We start from the raw sequence: 18,651 nt of genomic DNA on the forward strand, positions 1-18,651 counted from the left end.
CCTCCCGCGTCCCCGCCGCGCTGCGGGGGAGCCGCGACCCGCGCGGGGCTCCGCGGGCCCGGCCGCGCAGAGCCGAGCCGAGCGAGCAGGGCTGGGGCTGCGGGGATTAACGGCGGCTTCAAGGAGGGGGGAACAAAGCGAAGACCCCGGGCTGTTTATAGCCCGGCCTGTTGGGAATCAGCCGCAGGACTTACAATTAAGCTGTGAAGGGCTGTAGCAAGTGGGTTATGAAATAGCTTCTGCTTTTTTTTTTTTTTTTTTTTTTTTAAAGTCAGACCGTGTGTGTACAAAACCATCGGAGTTGCAGATTATTCATTCAGAATGAGTAAGATATATTGATAGCGAGGATGAGAACGCTAAAATAAAACATGTTTGTTTTAAAATCCGGCTGGCCATAAAAGTGAATGATTAGTTTCTGTACTGGCGTTCTAGAAAAAGGAGTAGAGATTTTGTATCTACTGCATCGTCAGTGTTGAGAACACACACACACACACACACACACACACACACACACGATGGTTGCATTTACGATAGTTCATTTTACTTATCTGAGGTAACTGATACAATAAAAGGTTAGAGCTCGTTCTGCTACTGCTCTTTCATTTGGGATTTTTTGTCTAAATGATATTGCACCAAATGCAGTGTTCATGATGATTTTACACTCTCGCATGCATTTAACAAAGTATTTAAACTTTCTTAACTTGTTATACTATAGCTGTGCTTATTAGCAGTTGTTTGGCTTGTTATAAAGTGATATATGAGACAGTTTGACTAGTAATACATGTGTTAATTTGTCAAAAATTAACACATTAGTAGTAGGGTAGTGCATGAAGTGACTGATTTAAGCTGTAAAAATTGAATCATTTAAGTGTCTCTGGCAAAACATTTTTTTCTTTTTTTTTTTTTTTGGTAATATACTTCTGATCTACTGTTCCCTCCTGAAATCCATCATTTAAAACCTATTATTTTGGAAACAGTAGGGCAATAAAAGCAAAGTAAAAGAGTGGGATATTGTGATGTTAGTTAGGTCTGTAGTAATTGTGGATTAGAGCAGGTTGCAGCTTCTGTTGCCTTTGACGTAGCAGATCCCAGAGAGGTTTTTCAGTGGCAGTGACTAAATTGAGAAGGATTTTGTGTCTGTGAGAAGAAATATAGAGGTGAAGTTTTCAGAGTTCAAAACTGAGTTACATATTCTCAGCCTTAACCGATTCTGTACATGTGTGAATGTAACGTTAAATACTTAGTGTGTGCACCTGCACTAAAGAGTGTATGAATGTACTGCTGACTGTAATTTCTGTTTCAGCTAAGGCTTGTTTATCTGGAGGGAGTTGGCCTGTATCTCACAACAGCCGATTTACAGCCTCTGTGTACTTCTGTGCCTTGCATCGTTTTCTCTTCGCCTTGTTCTATTAAAGCACTACACAAAGCCCTTGCCTGGAGGGGAGGAGAAGCAGCTTCCCTTTCAGGGTGAGGCACCAGCTTTCCCAGTGGTCTCAGAGGGACGCGTCAGATACGGACCAGCCACTGCCCTTCATCCCTCTTCCCGACCCTTAAAACCCTCTCTCCTCACAATAGAGAAACCTGAGCTTCTTTTGATTGATCTCACAGATCAATGTGCTGCAGGATGAATCTAGATGGTCAGTCTGACAGGCTGGCTTTTAAAATACGGATATGCAAAACTACAGTTTAGTCAATTTTGCACATTTTAAGTTGTACATTAAAGAATTCAAGAGCTATTTATCATGCTTCAAATAAAAATTACTTGCCTTGATTTCTTTTTGGTGATTGGGATGAAATCCCAACCCTGTTCAAATGCTTAATCCTTCATACATATGTATATATATGTGTGTGTGTGCGCGCGTGTGTGCATACATATATCTGTAAATTGATGTGTACATATATAAGTCTAAGAGGTATTTAGGCTACTTAAAAAATTCAATTCACTTTGGATTTAGTCATCCTAAGCTTTATGTACTTTATTTCAGTCAGTTAAGAGAGTAGAAATAAATACAACAGCTTCAATTTCCCCTTTTGGTCCACCAGTAGAGTGCTTTAATGAATGCACTGTATTCAATGTCAGACAGCGTTTAAATAAAAGTTGACTTTGCTACTTTTGTTGGAAATGTTTAATTCCATATGAAGTGGCTTTTAGTAATAAATTCAGACCTGAAGCTAGCACTGCATCTCGTATGTGCCTTCAAAATTACCTTTTTGAAAACCTAAGGAAACATTTTACTTCTGAATAACGCCCCGGGCAACTTTTACATTTACTAAAATTTCGGGGTCAGAATCAGATTCTTCCATTTTTCCCATCATTGCTGGGTTATAAGCAGTACTTTCTTGAGGGAACCTGGTAGCAAGTTAGGAACAGGTTTTAAAGGCAATTTTGAAGTTGAGATGCATTTCTTGGCATTTCAGATTTATGGTCTGCTTTTTCTCTATTACTTTGTAGGTGGAAATAATTCAAACCAGAAAAATTACGACCTTTTCACCTCTTGTCTCAGTTGACTATCTTTTACTCATTTGTGAGAAATTCTGCAAGTTATAGCTTTCAAAAAAATATATTCTCCAAGCTTGATTTTCAAATAATCTTTTAGTTAAAAGAAGCATCTGAAAATCCTGAAGAATATTTTTGGAAGAAAGGAAGATTTGAATTCGAGAAGAGGGGGGGTTGAATTCGAAAGGAGGGCAGACTATGAAATCAAAGATGTGCATCTACAGCACTTTCCACAAAATTCTCCCTTAAGTTTGCACAAACTTGTATATTATTCAGAGATTGGATTTTCTGTGATTCGTGCACAGCACAGGATAGTTCAGAACTGCCCTTGAAGAAGTTCTTGAGCTCTTGAGGATTAATTTATTTGCACAGCGAGCAACTGCATCAGGTGGTTATTCTCTTCTGAGGAAGGTGTATATGTGTATTTGTTACTTAGCTTTGCTTTCGGATGCAGGAGTTGGGAGAAAGAATTGAAGGATGGCTGATCTCTCATGCATGACATTAACCAACTCATTGATGGGATTGATGCTGAAAGTTGTATTTTCCAATACAAAGATGTCTGACGTAAAATGAAAGGGCAAAATATACTGAATTTGTTTTCAGATCTTGTAAAACATTTTAAGCCACTGCTTATTCCTGTGATTCATTGCACAGGGATTCATTAGCTGATGCAGGGACAAATTGCTGTCAGGAGCAGCACTGGAATAAAACTGGAGCAAGATTAATGTCCTCCTTATCTGTTTAAGTGAAACTCATCCTAATACCCTTTTGATGCACTCCTCCCAAAGGTGAACCTATGCAAAAATTATATGGTGTGTTCAGCTCTTTGGGCAGAGGGCTTCTGCAGGGCAAGAGGAGATTGTGACTTGCAGACTGTGTGTGTTTTCCGTGCTGGGAATTGCCTCCGCAAGCGCTTGCTGAGTCTGGAAGCCAACCTTCTTGCTGCTATCGCTTCCTCTATGATTTGCAGATAATGTTTGCTGCTTCTGTCGCGCAGTCTCGCAGTGTATGAATGTTCTGTGACATTTTTAGCAGCAGTTATTTGGTACAGTCTTCTTCAGAAATGTAGTAAGAATTAGATTGCTTTGTTGTCGGGTGTATCAGCAGGATGTGTTTTGAGGCAGCTGTTAAGTTTCCCGCTATAGCATCGCTTCAGATGCCACTCTTGGCCAGCTCTCCTGCTTCAGAGCAAATTAGACGTGTCTGTTTAGCTTCACGGTGCTGAAGTATTAAAAAAGGGGAGGGGGAGGCAGTCTATAAATAGAGCTTGCCTCTATTCAGCATCTTGTAGGGACTTCTGAGAATACATCTGAGATGTTATTTTGTTTTAAGTAACATTATGACCATTTATTACTGTCTGGAAATAATTCATTATTTTCCCATCTTTCCATTTGCCAGCGTTCTGAGTTAAATAGGTCCTGAATGTATGCTATGGGATGACTGAAACTGTATTAAGCACAGCGTGACTGTGCTCTTCTTTGAGTTCAGTGAATGCTCTGTCTTTATATGTGGCGCTTTGTTTTTTCATCTCCCAGCAGACCACAAAATCAAGGCAAAATTTGTGAGTATAGTGAGGCTAGAACAAATTCTGTGCAAGCTGAAGGGACAGAATTGATATTGATCATGATTCTTTTTCTGTGCAAAGTTTATCTGCAGCAGTTATCATGATAATATTAGAAGAAGCAGCATCTAGATTTGAGTGAAAGGACACATTTACAGCCTTCAGTAAGGCAGTATTGTGAGTGGGGAATCCTGTTGAACAGTTACTCTGGATGGAGAAAAATTATGAAACTCAAGATGGATCAGCATGAAGAAAACATTAATTGGTCTCTGTGGGAGAAGTTTTCTCGCTAACCCAGATAGTTTGTTTTGCCTAAGCAAAAATCAAGATGCTTGTGCTGAGGGGAGGAAGAAGTCTTAGGTTTGTAGACACCCCACAGTAAACCAGCTGTATCAGTGAGTGTTTGGTGCTCCTTGTCATTTATTTATGGATAGGCATACATCTAAACACGATTTGCAAATGTGAAAGTGTACTTTGTTGTGAAACCTACCTAACAGCCGGCTGCTGGTTAAAGTGGAAGATTGTGTTCTCTACCTGTATCTTTGCTGCTCCTCATGAACTGAACTGCAGTGATTCAACTTGCTGGTTTAACTGAGAATGACTGTAGGGAAGTTGCTGTTCAGACTGTTCTTCCAGTGAGATTTGTGACTCTTGCTTGGTCACGCTGTTGTGTGCGACTTCACCATGACAGCCCAGCTGAGAGAAGAAGGCAACACAACCAGATCCTTTATTGCTGTTGCCTGGGTGCTCGGCGCATGTGCCCTCAGCTTAGGGAGGAGGCAAGGGAAGGAGGAACAATTTCGCTAAAAGCCAATTTAGGGGTGAAGTTTCACTCCCTTTCCTGTTGGTTGGAAGGAAATTTGAGCTAGATGCCACGTTCTGCCTGGGCACTTGCCATTAGCACCTGTATTTCATTGGTTTTCAGTCTAGGATGCTTCAGTCATTTGGCCACACTTCAATAAGGGTTCCCAAAGCCTGGATAAATCTTTTATTGAGTCAGTTTTGCTTTAACCTCCCTTTAGAAGACTGCTATTGAGTATGTTGACTGGTAGAAAGTACGCATTGCTCTGGCTAGCAACTATGCTGGTGTGCTGTGGCACCTCCTTAAATATTAAATAAGAATATAGTTATTGCTTTTACCTCTGTTGTTGCTGTTCTAGTTCCTAGTACAAATAAAAGGTACAAGCAATGGGCTTGGGCTTCACCTTGTCATTGCATATTTCCCTTTTTTTTAGTGGAAATCTCATAACTCCGCTTGCCATATGATTGGATCTCCACTGTTCTCTCTTACAGATTTTAAGTTACATATTCTTAAAGTAAAATTGATGTCTGTTTTTAAATGTCTAATTTTAAAACAGATCACTTGTAACTTGTCTTGATGGAATAGTATTTGTTGTGAATAACTTCCAAATAGAACTCCAGCAGCTACAGGGTGCTATTATTTTAGGGTTCCTATGTTTTTGCCATTACGTAAGTCATTATGGTGTCAGGTGCTATAGTTTTCGTACTGCTTTAGTCATTCTATTTTTATAAATCAAGTGTGTAGACCTTTTAAATATACAAATACGCAGCTATTAGTTGAACAGTACAACCTGATCTGCTGTTAAAGCACAAACTGTTATTCCGAGAGGTTTAATACTGGATGTATAAAGGCAAGCAATATTTCTTTTAAAAATGTACTACCAATGTGTTATACTTTTCACTGGCTAGGGAAGGCTGAAGGAAGGGTTACAATGAATTTCAGGAAGCTTTGCTGTTGTGTGTTTAGGAATAGGGTTGTCCTTGTCAGCGTGTTAAAAGATGAGCTTGCACTGTAGCTTTGAGCTTCTTGTGATCCATATATTCTATAATACATAAGCCTTTTGGTTCCTGTACATCATGGTGTAGTACACCATGCTTTTAAAACTGACATCTGGACAGTCTCAACATATTAAATTTCCATAAGATAATTATATTTCCAGCATGAATGCTACTCTTGCAGATTAACAGCTCAGCATACATCTCAATCAGACTTCTTTAAGACCAAGGGAACTATTGTGGTCACTGCAATTAATTGTGTGTGTAACACCAGCATCTCTTGGATTTCTCTTAATGAGATTTGTTTACCATAATTAACTAAGAGCATATAGTCCATTGTCTTTTAAGAACAGTCAGTAATGAGGAATCCGTTGAAATAATTCATGAAGTACTTCATTAGCAGAGTATCCTTACTGACTAAAATTATATACATTAATTTATATTTTTAAATAAGCTAGAGGTTCAAATTCTGGCTATTATTCTTCTTGTGTGGCAAAACTAAGATCCTGTTCCTCTTGGAATTCCTTAGACTCTGAATAGATTTTTCTTTTGCTTTGTAGTGGATAAGCTGAAGGAATTGAGCTTCAAGACTTGTCACTTTGTCTATATCCTCCAGTCTTTTAATAATTTGTGTGTTTCCTTTGTATCTTTTAACCTTTCCAAAGTACTTTTGAAATGTGAATACCAGAACTGGATATAAAATTCCTGCAGCAATTCTTTCACTAGTAGATAGGTACTGTGCTCTCCTGTGGTATTGATGTACCCATAGTCTCCTTTCAATATTTTTTTCCTAAACTGTAATTTAAAAATATCACAAAGTAAAGTGAGGAACTGATTTTTCAAGGGGCTAATTAGAGAAACATCAGTTACAACTTATAGTAGGGACTTAACTGATGTAGTCCTGGGCAGTCTGTTCTAGGTGACCCTGCTTGAGCAGGAGGGTTGGGCTAAAGGATCTTCAAAGACCCCTTCCAACCTCAATCATTTGGTGATTCTGTGGCATATTGATTTTCCGCCATTTTAGTTTCTTAAAGACAGACTGCTGTGTGTTAGTGAGTTGGGTGTCTTCCAGAAGCATAAGGGTCAAGCTTGTAAAGCCATCACAAAGAGTCAGCCTGACAAGAATGTAAACTTCAGCCAAGTCCCTTGAAGCCCCTGGGCAGGTAGCCCCCCGGCTTCGCTGTTCTGGCCGTGGCACTGAGGGCAGGAAGGCCGAGGCAGCTGCCGCGTGTGCGGCGCTCAACAGCCGCCGTGCTGGGACACGTGGCTGGCTCTCCGTGAGCTCTGCTGCTCACAGCTCCACTGCCTATGGAGAGGCGCTCCTGGAGAGAGGGCACGTGTGGCTGAAAGAGCCACCCACACACCCGGCAGGGAAATAATCACTTCATTAAAAGAAGGAGGCCACCACTGATGGTAGCTTCCAGTTTTCCCATGTTGCCTTACCTTAGAAATTGAGCGGAAAGTTGTTTGCCGCTGCAGCCTGTACAAGGAGAAGATCCTGCTTTGGAAGGTATCTTCCCGAAACAGCTGCTCTTGGCTTTCTGAGAGCCCCCAGTCTTGCTGAAACTCATGATCAGAGACCAGGTCCTTACGGTCTAAATTGCGTTGGATATGTCCATACCATCCTTGAGGATGAGATGCAGGCTTTTCCAGTGCACTTCTATAAAGGCAAGTTTCACTATAAGGTGAAACTTAAGCCATCACTGTGCAGCAGGATAAACTATCACCAAAAGCCTATAAAGGGCAAAAACATCTGCCTGCACTTGAACAGTTTTCACAAAACAACTGCTTTGTGATCTCTCAGCTCTGTTGCTCAAGAAAATCCTACAAAACAGCTGCCGAAAACAAGCCTGGGAAATAAAACTAACATCTTCAAACAACTTGCGGCTTATTAAAGATGCTACTTGTATTTTTTTCTCCATTTCCTACAGTTTGCATTCTCTTCAACATATTATTTTCTTCGTTATGTATTTTAAAGGTGATTGGAAATGGTATTTTTTTAAAAAGCGCATTAGATACGAAAACCTTTATTTAAATAATGTACTTAAATTTGCCTGACATTTGCATTTTTCTTCCTTCTTAAGACTACAGATGCTGTCCCCTAATGACTTACCGTTTAGTAAGCATTAGGGCATACTCATTTGTGTCTATATGGAGCTACATTACTAAATTTGCTGCCGTTTTATTTAAGTAGTGTTGGTTAAAGCACAAATGCCTTGAAGCAGAGGAGAAACTAGTGAGCTTTGGTGGGCTCATTAGCTCGAGCTGTGTTGGGAGCCTGAGGAAGCTGCAAGAATAAGTGGGAGAAGAGCAAGTTAAGGGAGTGCCACTAGTCTAGAAGACATTGCAGACACTTGACATCTTTCTCAGGTAATTCCTACTCCTCCTAACACCTACTACACTTCAGTACTGCAGTGTCCAGCACTTAAACCTTTGATAATTTATCTGAGATTCAGAACCTCTCTTGTTTCTCCTATCACTAGCTATGCAAACTTTCTAGGGAGATAGAGCCACTTTCTTCAGATTTGATAGCTGTTAGTATCCAACAAATAGATTGAAGATTATTTTTAACCGTGTAGGTCTTTTGTCCTATATGTTCGCCATATAATGTTTTTAATACTTAGTGAGTGGGTAGAAGCCTATTCTTCTTGGTGGAAGATACTCCATGTCAGCAGAAGAGCTGACTCTAAAATGTCTAAAATATTTTTCTCTAGAGAGAAAAAAAAATTCTCTGGAGAAAAAAAAATTCTCTAAAAATGGTGTGGAAATCTCTGTATTGCTATTATTTGTGTGCGGGTATTGCCAGAGGACTCTATTTTGTCCTCTAGGTGTATATACATCTAGGTGTATATTGCTGAATGCATCCAGGGGGAAAAGAATCTTAATCCATGATAAAGACTGAACAAAAAGCCTGGATCTAATTGGAATTTACCTCTTTATCATGGTTCCACTGGCTTGCTGAAGTATGAAAAGCAAAGCCAAGGTTAAAATATAGCTAAAATTCAGAGATGCTCTGTTAATTGCTTTGAAAATATCCAAAAAAAGCTATTTAGAGAAGTGAATAGGATGTTAAGAAGCTTGAATATCGTAGTAAGTGGCAATTTAATTATAGTTTTCCTCCCTCTTCCCCAGTTTTATATCTGTTTTACCATGCATCTTAATTGTGGAAGGACTACCATATGTCTTCCCAGTTGTTGTTTTACTGCCACTTTTGGTCACTGTTCATGAGACAGATTTTTCTAGCCAAATTCAACACGTAGAACCCTCTAAATTGGGTATGAGAAGTCACAGTTGTTGAGGGCTGTTTACACTCTTCCCCCTCTTTAGTTACTCAGATCTGTTGGTAGCAGGCTAAAATTTTCTAGCCTTCTCATCTGAATAAAAATTCTTATCATAGGTCTAGTTGTATAGCAGCCAAGGCAGCAGTTTAAGTGAGAGGTTTCTGTGAACTCAAACTGCAGCATGGGAATACCTGGCCTTCAAGGAATTCAAGTGAATTTCATGAATTTCATTGATGAAAACCTGACCCAGATGCTTGCATCAGTTGCATTAAGTGAGTTATAGCCTTGACTTTAGGTGACATGTGCATCAATGTTACAGTTTTCCTCCTCCAAATTATAGAAATACTTGAATATAATTGTTACAGGCATTTGCAAGTCATATCCAAAGCCACAGGGAAGAAAAACCACGCTGTGTCTAATCCATGTTTTTAATTAATCAGCTCTAGTCTTTCTAATCAATATCATTGATCAATTAGCTGTGATTTCTTTTTATCACGTGGAGCTCCTTGTGTAACAAAGTTGGGTGATAACAGCAGAGACCATGAAATTGTCGTCTTGGGGTTGGCATAGGTCCACTTGGCTTGCTTTCCTTGGAACTGGAAGTAATGCTTGAGCTCGTGGATGAGAACAAGGAAGGATACTTGATACTTTCCTTTAGTGCTCTTACAAGCACCATTTTCTACTCAGGGGCTTCGTGAGCCAAGTATAGTTGATATGTATTTTTAGTAAACCTTAAGAGATTTCTAGACTGTGTGGCTGCCCAGTGTCCCCTTGAACCATTGCAAGCTGTTAGCATCCAGAGCATCTGTTGGCAGGAAGCTGCACAGGTTACCTACTAATCCAGAACAAACTTGGGTTTTGTGTATGTGTTTGTTCTGAGCCTTGTTTCTGCTGACGTTGATTGAGATCATGAACAGGTGGTTCCTAGCAAACCTCTTGATGCCTCTAATGATTTTGTGGGCCTCTGTCATATTCCTTTATTTGCTTCCTATCATCTCTAAAAGCAAGTAGTTTTTTTTTTTTTTAACTTTATATAGAAACTATTACATATCACTGGTTATCTTGTTCCATTTTCTGATTTTCTTAAAAGCATTTTGTATAGAAAAGACTAGAACTGCATGCAGTACTCAAGGTATCAGTGAACACGTGGATACTGCATACTGCAACATAATGATTTTCTCCATTTTGTCCTCTATTTTGTCCTTCTAACTCTTTGTTGTTTTGACTGTTATTGAGCATTAATCTGCCATTTTTGTAACTGCATATCATAATACTACGATTGCATTCCTGGTTGTCCATCTATTTTTTTAATTAAAAGTTAGTATTTTTCCCAGGTGTAGCATTTTTTCTAGTTCAACTTTCCTAATGACCTCTTCACACTCTGAATTGTTTAATCCTCTCTTCTACCCAGTTATTTATCATGTAAAGAGCTTTTCTCTTATGCCTGTTTAGTTTCCTTAAAAATACTATGTCACATGTCTTTTAGGAATCCAAGTAGACACTGTTTAGATTATCCACCTGAAGGCTGTAGACTTGGAAGACAGGAGTTTTTACCAAAGATGTATTGTTTTCAGATGTATCACATCTGTTCAGGTTTTTAGTAATTCTTTTCTACTCTTTACAGTTTCTACTAATGTGCTTGGTACAGATATTGGTCTTCCAGGCCTATTGCTTCCTGGATGTCCTGTGTAACCATTTTTGGAAGTTGGCCGTACATATTCTATGATATTCTTCCCCTTTCGGAAGAACGATTTATTAGTTTCCTTAACTTTACTTTTTCTTCCTTAGTCCTTTCTGTCTAGTCACTATTTATCACTATTACGCTTTTGCGCTTGCTTTAATTTGTCGTTTTTTTTTTTTGCCTATTTGATGCTTTGAAGTTTTTTTTTCCTTCTACCTTTCACTCATGTTGTCTTTATTTTTATTATTTTCATGTCTTTTTGGATAATATTGTATACTTTAAATTTCACTAGAAAGGCCTTTTGGTCTGCAAGACCAAAGGAAAATGAGAGATACGGTCAAGCGGTAATTGCTAAAAACGTGGACATGAATTAAGTCATATGCTGAATGGTCTTTTGAAGGTCTTTCAATGGTCTTTTGAAGAAGGAGTGTGTGTTTAGATGCCCAGGGAATCCTTTCCAAAATTTGAGAGCAGAACCATTAATGATACAGGTGGAAGATCATGATTCAGATTTGCTGTATGTGAGAAATTTGTGCTGAAATCAAATATTTTGATAGAAACTGAATTAAAAGTGTAAATGTCAAATGTGAAAACTTATAACTCCTTGGCCTAAAAAGAGTAACTGTGCTGTAGTATGTATTCACAGATGATCTGGAAGAGATGCAGACAGTGAAGTGGTGAAGTCTGGTTGATGATATTGAGGGTACATAAATTAGTAAAGATGAGGACAGACCAGAAAGAGTTGCAGAAAGAGGATACAACATTAGTTGTGGGTGGAGATAGATGGATGAAGTCCATAATGCAAAATGCATCAGGAAAAACAAACTGGAAATTTGTGTAGTGGTAGGTTGCTTCCTCAAAATGAGGACGGAGAGTCTCTAAAAATAGTACTGGAAAAAATAGAACTGGAAAAGCACACAGAAGGGCGACATGGCAGTGAACAATCCTGAAAGGCTAAACAAGTGAAGGGCTGAGTGTGGGGATAGGGGAGCAACGAGTAGGATGGAAAGGAAGCCATTGTAAACTCTGGATTCCAGGACAAGGGCTGGTAACCCTCAGCTGCAACCAGGAGAAGGCAGTTTGAAGCAAAGATGACGATGTACTTGAGCGTGGAGCTAAGTTGTGATACACTTGAGTACACTGCTGTGGATGCTGAAAGCTTTCCTGGGTACAGAAAAGATCATATTGGCTCCTGAAGATTCCCAGTGTGAATATATTTTGGGGGTAGAGTGCTCAGGCATTCCTAGAGGAGTTACCTATCTCCTTTGTTTTTCTGGACAGGGCTTCTGGATTTGAGGTCGCCCGAGTCTCCAAATAGGTTATATTTACAATGTGAAGTTGTTTTTGTGTCTGTGTTCAATAAACTGAACTTCTGCAATGCAAATTTTATAAAGTTCTCTAAAAATAATTATTGTAACACTGCATAATTCAGGCAGTTGCAGAACTGAGTTTCTATTTGTGTGCTTATAAATATTTTTTATTTCATGTAAGAAATCGGAAATTGTTTGCTCGAAGAGCACTTTCTTAACAGATCTTATAAGAGAGAGAAATACTTTTATAGTTCCATTTAGGTTTGCTGTATATACTGAAACAGCGACGGCGGACTTAAGACACAGCAATGTGACTTTATTTTTAATAAATAATCTTTTTTTTTTCCCCTGGATTTGGCAGCAATTAATAAGATTACACATACATCTTTTTGATTTGGTGCCCACTCTGAATTATAGAAGAATTGAGAATACTTTAGCATTGCTTGAAATGCAGTTTACATCTCACCCATGGTTTGGTTACTACTTTTTACAGTGTTAAGGACCTCACCCATGAGGCTGTAGTTCAACAGCCAAGTGAAGTTGAAAGCACCACAAAAATAGTCCAGACTTTTCCCTGTTCCTCAGAGTGAACTTCCATTCCCTTGGTCTGACATACGTCTTTGTACAATTGTGTGACAAAATGAATTGGGAAATTAACTCACTCTGCTGAAGAACACAGTGGCAAAAACATCTTCGACTGAATAGTTCTTGTTTTGTGTATGTCTTGTTTTGTGATATGTCTGTCCAGGGACCTGGACAGACTGGAGGACTGGGCGGCGAGAAACCTCATGAGGTTCAACAGGGGCAAGTGCAAGGTCCTGCACTTGGGGAGGAATAACCCTGGACACCAGTACAGATTAGGGGTGGACCTGCTGGAGAGCAGCCCCGCAGAGAGGGACCTGGGTGTCATGGTGGACGACAAGTTGATCATGAGGCAGCAGTGTGCCCTGGTGGCCAAGAAGGCCAACGGGATCCTGGGGTGCATTAAGAAAAGCGTCTCCAGCAGGTCGAGGGAGGTGATCATCCCCCTCTACTCAGCCCTGGTGAGGCCACATCTGGAGTACTGCATCCAGTTCTGGGCTCCCCAGTACAAGAGGGATGTGGAGCTGCTGGAGAGAGTCCAGCGCAGGGCTACCAGGATGATCAGGGGCCTGGAACATCTACCATATGAGCAAAGGCTGAGAGAGCTGGGCCTGTTCAGCCTGGAGAAGAGGAGGCTGAGGGGGGACCTGATCAGCGTGTATAAATACCTCAAGGGAGGCAGTGAGGAGGAGGGGGGCGGCCTCTTTTCAGTGGTGGCCAGGGATAGGACTAGAGGAAATGGCTTCAAACTGAAGCATCGGAAGTTCCTGTGGAACTTAAGGAAGCATTTCTTCACTGTGAGGGTGACAAAGCACTGGAACAGGCTGCCCAGAGAGGTTGTGGAGTCTCCTTCTTTGGAGATCTTTAAAACCCGCTTGGATGCAGCCCTGTGCCACGTGCTCTAGGTGACCCTGTGTGAGCAGGGGGGTTGGACTCGATGACCTCTGAGGTCCCTTCCAACCTTCGGCATTCTATGATTCTATGATTTTCAAGCAAGAATTTCTGATTTTCCATAGTTAACTAATTACATCCTGTGTTTCTCCAAGGAGCCACAACCCTATAATCCATCCCTTTTCTCTCTCTGCACAGAGCTTATTGCAAGATATGAACTACCTTTTATCCCAGTTGGTTTAATCAGGAAATGTAATGAAGTTTAGAGCAGCTGATTTCAAGTTAAATTTAATTTTAAGTGCTGTGGCTATTTCAGACTTGAGTAAGGGTTCCCATATCTAAAAAAAACTTGCATGTTTTTGCCCTCTGTGTCAGCTGCTGTAATAAAAGCTACTGTACTCCTGCCACAGACTTTTGCCCATTTGGTACCATGTTTTTTTTGGACCATTTTGTTGCTAAACTCTGCTACAAATTGGAAGGAGGGCGGTAGCTGGAAATACTTGGTTTAGAACTAGGCCTGTTACTTGGAAACTGAATGTTATGCATTAAACTTGCCTTCAAACTGAGAAAGTGCTGCTGCTTTCGTAGTAACAACATAGCTGTAAGAACAGAACTTGCCAGAAGGGGATCTAGACTCCTTGGCAGAGTGAAAGGAGACAGTTGGGAGCTTTTCACACCTGGAATCTACAAAAGGCAACCAGTATTTTGGCACCAAAAAGCTTGAGACAGGAAATGTAAAATGGAGTTGGTTATGTGGTGCGTTTTTTAAGGTTTTCTTCATAACCAGGACGTTTGGAAATTTATGTCAGTGTCTTGCATTTAGTTTTCTTTTCTGAAATGATTTTTTTGGTGGAACTGAGGAGCACCGTTCAGGTTGTAAGAGCAAGATAGCTTTATAGGTTGCAAGATCAAACAGATGCACTTGAAATTCCTCTTAGCCTTAGGGTTTATACTTGGCTAATGACCCTTTCCCTGCCAAAGGCAGTGGACCCCGCCACAAAGGCTGTGGATTTAAAGCTTTTGAAAATTTCCTGCCCATATTTTCTTTATCCTGTTTTGCTAAGCTTGACTTTGTTCTTTTAAGTATGTCTTTTACACAAAATTAGAACGTACAGGAGTGGAAAGCAACTATGGGACATGTTGGTTTTATTGACAGCTTAAATGGACTGAAGGCAGCCAGGTAGAATTCCTAATAGCCCTTACGCACTTCCAATACAAATATGTAGTTATTATTCCACAAGGAAGGCACAAGGAAGAACAAGTATTTTTCCTTTCTGTGGAACAGAGGGAATCTTCTGTCCTTACTTGATGTGTCCTGAAAGGTACAATAGCTGCTTTCAGCCAGAATTGCCTGTGCTCCTTTCTCAACCTTAGACCTAGCTTTAAACATCTAAACATCTAAAAGCTGGTAAGCAGATTTAATTTCAATTTAGGACTATCTGTGAAGAAATACATATGTGTACATGTATGCTCACAAAATGCACCCATAGAATGACTGTCTTTACATGCTTATTAGTAGTCAACCTTAGCGAATTTGGCTTTTATTTTCCAAAAATTCTGCATTGCAGTTGGCTAGTAGCATTTTTTTAATATACTTGAGTGTGTAAATTAAAGATGTCTAAACGTAAATTTCAAACAGTGAAGCTATTTGTATGATACCAGATTTGGGATGTAGGTGCTAACCCTCTTTTAAACAGCCATATGTTTATGTGTGGTCAATTCTGAGGCTTGGGAAGGCTTGTGCTATGGAGCACAGGCTGCGCTCGCGTTGTCTGAAGTGTTTCAGGACTTGTCACCTGGAAATAGTTTTGCCAAGTGGCCGATCACCTTTAGTTGAGATAATTCTGTTATCTTGCCAGTTTCTTTTCTTGATATAAATTGGTCATCTAGGGAAAGTGTTATATGTAAAATACATTTTTACAAAAGCTGATGTTGAAATGGCTGCTATGTATTTCAGAAAATTATAAAGACAAATTACTTGGGCAGCAGATGATTTAATGGCTGTGGAAATATAGTTTAGGGAAATAAGACTATTATGAAGAAAGAGAAAATGGATCTTTTTTCTCCTTATTACATATTGGTGCAATTGAGTGTGGTTCAAGGTCGCAGCCTGCAGTGTGGAGCAGTTGTGATGCCAGGTGGGAGAATTAAGAGGGCCACATAAATGATCGATGGGACAGAAAATAAATTTTACAGGAAAGACCTAATGGTTAGTTTATTAATTTAGAGAAGGTTAAAGAATTATTTGATCCCTGCATTTAGATACTTATATGAAATAAAATTACTGGAAATGGAATTTGTTCTCCAAAAATATGACAAAGTCCTATGGTGAGGAGCTGAAGTCAAGCAAATTAAACCTTGACAACGAAACAAATCATGCTGACTGCGAGGAGAAGCACTTACTGGAAGGGACTGCTGGAGAAGGTACTGGATGCCTCATCATTTGGGACCTTGCATATCAAGTGCATGTGCCAGTTTGCTAAAGGGATGGAGTTTTGTAGCCTGTATGGGTAGAAAACCGGAGGAGGCTGTCTGGCCTTGAAATCACTGACTGAAGCCTCAGGCCACTTTCTTTGGGATCCTGGAGAAAACAGGATTTTCCAAATTGACCTCCCCATGCTGGTATAAGGCTTGCATTTTTTAAGTACCGCAGTGCTTGCTCCGATTTTTGTGCTTCAGGAAATGAGCACCTTCCCTTTGGAGCTTGAGAGAGAACTTTGGTCTCCTCTGTGTGATTGCTTAATGTGCCCTGATTATTTTGATCTTTTGACTACCAGGGGCTGATGCTGTCAACCCATTTATTGCTTTATAAAGAGATGGGACGGCAGGTAATTTAATGAGGAATTGGATTCTTTTATCTTGGTCATCTAGAAGATGTTATCTATGGCACTGTAGTCTTTGTCTAAGTCTCAAAGTGTGTGGTTGTGGGCATGGGTATTGCAGTGTAGCATTGCTTTCAGTTTTATGGTCTCTCAATATGGTTGAGGTGCCTTGAATGACTAGTGCTCAGAAATGCACCTCAGCTGTGGCTGGCAATTGCAATCTGAAGTAGAAGCATCAGTTCAAGGTATCAAGGTTCAAGTGTATCAGTTCAAGGATTTCTCTTACCTGATGTAACTGGGAGGCCAGGGAAGGGTAGGCAATATTGGGACCAAATGGAAAAATCTCTGAATATGCTGTGAACATCTAATTTGAGTAGTTTTAATAGACCTTTGTCCCTTTAGAAGTGCTCCTTCATTCTCTTCTGGACCTGCCTTGTTTTTGACTGTGCTGTGGTAGTTCTGTTGAAAAGGCAGGTAATTACAGTCGGTGGTTGCTCATGTTAGGATGGTACCACCAATGATTCTAGGTCTGTTTTCAAATGTTGACCTTACCTACAGGGAAGAATCAGAATTGGTTTGGCTCAACTTGATTAAATCTGTGTGTGGATGCTCTTACTCAGAATACCCAGCCTTAATTTAGTTTCCCTTCATTCATTTGAAGTAAACCAATTAAGGCTACATATTCTGAATGAATGTATTCTTGCTGGGATTTAACGCGCTCCGACTAATTTGGTGTAAATTTAGATCCCTGACTAATCCAGATTAATTTTTTGGGGAGAAGTGGGGAACTCTTTATTTGTTTGGAGTTGATTTAAATGTTAGAATTTGCAACTCAGATGGGAGTGTTTGCCACCCTAAGATTTTCTTGTTGTTTATAAAAGAATAAATAAAAGAATAAATAAATAAAAGAAGGTATGTTTGCATATTTTTAGGGGTATTTGTTATTTACAAGTGGATTAAACACACATGTTCGTAATTTTTAGCCCCCTGTTCTCTCCAAATAAATGCCAGCAGAAAAAAAATCCTACATTTGCAGGCATTTTGCACTTTTTCATTTCTGCTTGTTGTCCCTTTATTAGTGAACATTAAGAGAGCCTGAATCAGAATCAAGTAAATCCTTATTGTTTAAAGTTGTACTGTCTTTAGGTAATGAGAAATACAAATCTAAGTAGTTAAATGACTTAGCACCTTTTAAGAGATGATTTTTAATTTTTGGGGGGACCTGCATATTCCAGAAAAAAGGGGAGAGTATTTTATTTAGCTTCCGGTCATTACCTTGCTCGCAGTTCGTTCTAATTCTCTTTTGAATCACAATTAAAATCCAGTAATAAGACAAGAACGGATACACTGCAATTTTTATTTTATTAGGGGAAAGTAACTTTGCATTTCCTGTTTACATTGGGAAATTATATCAAAGCATAAATTTCCAGAGGAGCAATATGCTCGGTTTGAACATAATTTGTATGCCACTTGCACACTGATTCAGGGATGAGAGACTCACTTCTGGTCTGTGCAATTTTGCAAGTGATTGAAGCAAACCAAGGCGAAGTCGCTGTGGGATTTTCTTGTTGTTGGATAGAGAGCGTGTGTGAAGAGTGAATTATTGTACAAAACAGTGTACCAAAAATGTAAGGTTACAGAAAAACTCATAGCAAACAATTGAAATCCTGCTTTAATTTGGTGTAATAGATACTAATGGGAGCAATTATGGATGGATTGATCTCCAAGATGCAAACATTGTATTGCTGTATAAAATCTGATTTAGAGATGATTGCGAAAAGCTTGGAAATTACAAAAATTAAATGGATTAAATTATAAGACAAGATTTTTTCCCTTTAGCTAATTGCACCCTTGCATAAATCAGTGAAATTATACTTTCAGGTGTATTTAATGATAAGTAATAGTAGCTGTAAACTATGAAATAATTAGTGTGAGGTGCAATGATTTAAAATTTATGAGGTGCAATTATTTGAAATTTCAACTCTATTTTTAATTTTCTGATTGAGGTTAATATTTTGAGCTTATACCAAGTATCACCATCGATTATTGTTTAATTATTAGTTTTAAATGTAATAATTGTTTGGATTCTTAATATTATTAAATATTAGCTCTGCACCTAATTGTGAATTGCAAAAATTGGAACCTGCCATCATATTCTTGCTGACAGAATATATGAAGAACCTTTTTTTTTTTTTTTTTTTTTTCTTTCATTAGTGTTATTTTGAGGTT

The sequence above is a fragment of the Nothoprocta perdicaria genome, unplaced genomic scaffold (genome assembly GCF_003342845.1).
Source record: "Nothoprocta perdicaria isolate Ctin4 unplaced genomic scaffold, notPer1 scaffold_129, whole genome shotgun sequence".
Taxonomy (NCBI): domain Eukaryota; kingdom Metazoa; phylum Chordata; class Aves; order Tinamiformes; family Tinamidae; genus Nothoprocta; species Nothoprocta perdicaria.